We start from the raw sequence: 6,000 nt of genomic DNA, 5'->3' as shown, positions 1-6,000 counted from the left end.
TTCTTTCTCTGTAGGTTTGTCCTTTGCAAATAGAAAGCTACTGACTTTTTGCATGGATTTTGTAGCCTGCCACTTTGCTGAAGGAATTTATCACCTTTAGCACTTTTGAGATGGAGACTTTTGGGTCAGTTATATATAGGATCATGTCATCTGCAAACTAGGCCAACTTTACTTTTCTTCCTTTCCAATTTGGATACTTTTTATTTCTTTCTTCTGTCATTTCTTTGGCTAGTACTTCTAGTACTTGATTGAAAAGCAGTGGTGAGAACAGACACTTCTGTCCTGTTTCAGATCTCAGTGGGAACTCCTTGACCTTTTGCCCATTGAGTATTATTTGGGCTTTAGGAGCTGTTGCAGTCTGGTTTGCATTGCTGTTAGAAATCACCCAACCAAGAGCAGCTTCTGGGAAAAAGAGATTTATTTTGGCTTACAGACTCGAGGTTCTCCACAATGGCAGGGGAAAATGATGGCATGAGCAGAGGGTTGACATCATCCCCTACCCAACATAAGGTGGACCACAGCAACAGGAGGGTGTGCCAAAAACTGGCATAGGGAAACTGGCTATAAAGCCCATAAGCCTGCCCCCAACAATACACTCCCTTCAGGAGGCATTAATTCCCAAATATCCATCAGCTGGGGAGCTAGCATTCACAACACCTAAGTTTATGGGGGACACCTGAATCAAACCACCACAGGAGCTTTGTATATAACCTTAATTATGTTGAGTTATAAACCCTGCATGCCTATTCTTTCCAATGTCTTGATCATAAAGTGGTGTTCTATTTTATCAAAGGCCGTCTCTGCAACAATTGAGATGATCATGTGGTTCTTGTAGTTCAGTTTATTTATGTGGTATATTATGTTGACCCATTTCCATATGTTAAACCATCCTTGCAACCTTTGGATGAAGCCTAGTTGATAATAATGGATAATGCTTTTGATGTGTTGTTGAATTCAGCTCGCAAGGATTTTGTTCAAGATTTTGCATCTAAGTTCATTAGGGATATGAGCCTATCGTTTTCTTTCCTTGCTGCATCTCTATTTGGTTTTGGTATTACAGTGATGCTGTCTTCATAAAAGGAGTCAAGGAGGATGCCCCATTGCTGATTATGTTGGACAGTTTCAGAAAAATTAGTTTCAGTTCTTCAGCAAAGGTTTGATAGAATTCAGCTGAGAAGACATTCAGTCCTGGATGTTTCTTCTGAGGGAGGTTTTTGATTATCTTTTCAATCTCCATTAATGTGATAGGCTTGTTTAGGAGATTCATGTGTTTAGTTTAGTTTCAATAGATGGTATGTGTCTATAAATTCATTCATTTCTTCCAGATTATTCAATATTGTGGAGTAAAGGTTATGGAAGTATGCCCTGATAATTCTTCCAATTTCATTGATGTCTGTTGTGATCTCTCATTTTTCATTTCTGATTTTGTTAATTTTAGAGTTTTCTTTTTTCTTTCTTTCTTTATTTTATTTATTTTTTTTTGGTCTGATCTATTTGCTCAGGGGTTTGCCACTCTTGTTTATCTTTTCATATAACCAGCTCTTTGTTACATCAATTTTTAAAAATTGTTTTCTTAGTTTCCATTTCATTATTTCCTACACTAACATTGATTATTTCTTTCTGCCTGGAACTCTTTGGGTTGGATTCTTCATGTTTTCAGAGTGCCTTCAGGTGAACACTCATGTTATTTTAATTTGGGATCTCTCTGTCTTTGTAATGAACACATTTAGGACTATGAATTTTCCACTTAGGACTGCCTTCATTGTGTCCCACGAGTATCAGTAGGGTGTGTTTTCATTATCATTCAATACTCGGAATTTTACAACTTCTTTTTTTATTTCTTCTGTGACCAATTCATTGTTTAAAAGTGTGTGGTTTAGTCTCCAGGAGCTGGTGGAGTTCTTGATATGTCTCTTGTTAATTTCTAGCTTTCAAACATTGTAACCTGACATGATGCAGGAAATTACTTCAATTATCCTGACTTTATGAAGGCAAGCTTTATGGCATAATATATGGTCAGTTTTGTAGACGGTTCCATGGGCTACTGAGAAGAATGTATATTCTGTAGAATTGGGGTGGAAGTTCTGTAGATATCTGTTAGATCTAATTGATCTATGGTGTTGTTGAGCTTGGATATGTGGTCATTTTATGGTATCCCACAGTTCATCCATATTCTGTTCACTTGATTTTATTTTATTACTTATATAATTTTTAATTAGATTTCTATTCAACAAACACAGCCAGTTTGGTACCATTATTAGGCTCATCTGTGACCTACCCCTTCCCCATTGGCCCCTTCTTGTTGAGGTATATGGGTCATGCATTGTGGAGTTAGCCCACAGTTATTGGTACAATAAATGTCTCTGCATATCCTGACCCAACATGTGGCTCTGACATTCTTCCCCCCCCCACCCCTTCTGCAAAATTTCCCTGAGCCATGTTGGGTTCATTTTTGGTCTGCTTCAGTGATGAGGTGTTGGGGGCTTCTGAGGCTCTGGCTCTCTGATTTGGTAGGAGTTGATTTTTCTCTGTGTTAGTCTCCTTCCCCCTTGTGCTAGTATCCAGTTCATCAGGAAAACAGCACCCTTCCTTTTTTTTTGCCAATTTTCCTTATTTCAGCCAGGGCCCTTTTGAGGTATGATGGTGTGGCTCTCTCCTTAGGATCTGCATCTATCTGAAAAAGTGAAGCAGATTCTGCAATGGAGAGTGAGTTAGCACCAGGACAAATGAAATAACCCTTACTTTCTTTTTTTATAGAGAGTTTAATAGGTGTAGGCCATATTGTAGCCCATGTTTGATGGTAGCTTGATATTGGAGAGGGAGCATATGTTTGGATATGATTTTCTCTTGTTTCCCAGCTCCAGCTATGGGTCCCGTACTGCTGAGGGGATCAGTTAGCCAAATCAAGAGCAGCTGGTTCCCCACCATGGCTGTGTGCCACTATTGTACTTGTGTGGGCATCACAACCAGTTATTTGTTGCTAAGTAGGTTAGACCATGAGTTGCTTGGACAGATATTGGTCATTTCCACCAGTCGCCCATGTAGCACCTTCTGGCACTAGATACGATGACTGCCTGGGGACTGACTCTCTCCTGGCTTCAAGCCATGCCATTCCATATTACGTGTCAGCTGCATATGGTGTCTTCAGCAATAAGGTGTTACCACTAACCTTTGGTGGGTCATCAAGTACTCTGACAGAAATCTGTCATTCTTTTAGGAAACCTTGTAGGTTTCTCTGATCAAAAGCTCATTGTGGATGACAGCCCCATGCTGGTACTGGGAGTTACAGGTTAGCGCCCACTAAGAAAATGCGGAAAAATATAACTAATATACAAGAGTTGTGGGGGGGGGAGAGGGAAGGAGGGAAGATGTAGAAGGTTTAGATTAGATTTGATCCTACCCTCTCCAGTGTCTTGTGGTTTACGTGTGTCCTGTAAAGGCCTGGTAAATGTTCAACCATTTGGCCTGCCTTTAAGGAAGTAGATTTTTATTGTACCATTGTCATTTAGGTCTAGATTAGTGTTTCCCACCACTTCCATGCCTTCCTCTCCCTCCACGTCCATCATAGTGTCTAGCCCATGACATGCTTGGTGGGTATGTAAGGTATCTTGGGTAGATTCAGGTTAGGTGATGTAGATGAGTCAGACTATGTGGCAATATTTTTTCTGTGATTGGGTAAGTTCGCTGAGAATGATCTGTTTCAGGTTCTCCCATTTTTCCTTAAATTTCTTTGTGTCATTTTTTCTTACTGCTGTGTAGAATTCCATTGTGTAGATATACCACATCTTAGTCATCCATTCTTCTAGTGATGGACATCTGGATTGATTCCAGCTCTCAGCTATTATGAATTGAGCTGCTACAAACATGGTTGAAGAAATCTCTCTGGCCTGTGGTTTGAAGGTTTTAGGGTGGATGACCAGTATGGAAATAACTGGGTCTATTGGTATCTCTATTGTCAGCTTTTTCATGAGTCTCCATATTGTTTCCCAAAGTGGTTGTACCATCCTACATTCTCACCAACAGTGGCTGAGTGTTCCTGCTTCTCCACATCCTCACCAGCATTTATTTTCATTTGATTTTTTGATGTTTGTTCTCCTTATTGGGGTAAGGTGGAATCTCATAGTTGTTTTAATTTGCATTTCTCTGATGATTAGGAATGATGAATATTTTCATAAGTGTGTGTTTGCCATTTGTATTTCTTCCTCTGTGAACTGCCTGTTCAGCTCTTTGCCCCATTTTGTGAGTGGTGTGTTTGACTTCTTACTGCTTAGATTTTTTGAGTTCTTTGTAGATTCTAGAGATTAAGCCTCTATCACTTGAATAACCCACAAATATTTTATCCCATTCTGTGGGTGATCTATTGGCTTTGATTATTGTATGCTTGTCTGTAAAGAAACTCTTCCGGGGCTGGAGAGATGGCTTAGCGGTTAAGCACTTGCCTGTGAAGCCTAAGGGCCCCGGTTCGAGGCTCGGTTCCTCAGGTCCCACGTGAGCCAGATGCACAAGGGGACGCACGCATCTGGAGTTTGTTTGCAGAGGCTGGAAGCCCTGGCGCGCCCATTCTTCCTCTCCCTCTATCTGTCTTTCTCTCTGTGTCTGTCGCAATTTAATAGAAAAATAAAATAAAAAAAGAAACTCTTCCGTTTCATGTGATCCCATCGGTTTGAGTGACTGTTTAAGATCGTGAGCTACTGGGGTTTTATTCAATAAGTCTTTTTCCATTCCTATATCATGGAAAGTACTTCCTAAATTTTCTTCAAGTAGTATTCAAGTTGCTGGTCTTATATTGAGGTCTTGGATCCATTTGGACTTTGAGTGTAGTGTATGGTGAAATGTGTGGATCAAGTTTCAATTTCCTGCATGTGGTTATTCACTTTGTCCAGCACCATGTGTTGGAAATGTTGTCTTTTTTCCAGCATGGATTGTTAGGGCCTTTGTCAAATATCAAGTACCTGTAGTTACTTGACCCAAAGTCCATATCCTCAGTTCTATTCCATTCATCTAAAGTCCTGTTTTTATGCCAGTACCATGCTCTTTTTATTACTATGGCTTTGTAATGTAGCTCTAGATCAGGTGTGGTGATGCCTCCAGAGGTATTTCTTTTGCTGAGGATATGCTTGGTTTTCCAAGGCCTTCTGCTTTTCTGTATGAAATTTGAGATCTTTTTTTTTCTATCTCTGTGAAGAACAATGTTGGGATTTTAATTGGAATTGCATTAAATCTGTATATTGCCTTTGGTAGGATTGCCATCTTCACAATGTTAATTCTTGCTAGCCAGGACTTTGGAGGTCTTTCCATTTTCTCAAGTCCTCCTAAATTTCTCTTTTAAGTGTTTTTACGTTTTCATTGTATAGATCTTTCACTTCCTTGTTTAACATTATTCCAAGGTATTTTATTATTTTGTTGTTCTTGTTATTGAAAATGGGACCATGTTCCTTATTTCTTTCTCTGTACCTTTGTCATTTGCATATACAAAGGTTACTGATTTTTGTGCATTGATTATATATCCTGGTACTTTGCTATAGAACTTAATCACATTCAGGAGTTTTGGGGTGGAGTCTCTCGGGTGTCTTACATATACAATCATGTCATCAGCAAATAGTGCTAACTTAACTCCTTTCCTTCTAAATTGTATTCCTTTTATTTGTTTTTCCTGTCTTATTGCTTGTGCTAGGACTTCCACTACTATATTGAAGAGCAGAGGTGAGAGTGGACAACCCTGTCTTGTTCCTGATCTGACTGGCAATTCCTCCAGTCTTTCTCCATTAACTATTATTTGGGCCTTAGGAGCATTGTATAGTGCCTTTATTATGTTAAGATATGAATCAACCATGCCAATTCTCTCCAATGTTTTGATCATTAAGGGATGTTGTATTTTGTCAAAGGCCTTTTCTGCACCTATCAAAGTGATCATGTGGTTTTTGTGTTTAACTTTGTTTATCTGGTGTATTACATTGATAGATTTCCATATGTTGAACCACCCCTGTGTTCCTGGGATGA

Source organism: Jaculus jaculus, chromosome 9 (genome assembly GCF_020740685.1).
Source record: "Jaculus jaculus isolate mJacJac1 chromosome 9, mJacJac1.mat.Y.cur, whole genome shotgun sequence".
NCBI lineage: Eukaryota > Metazoa > Chordata > Mammalia > Rodentia > Dipodidae > Jaculus > Jaculus jaculus.
This window is presented reverse-complemented; position numbering follows the sequence as displayed.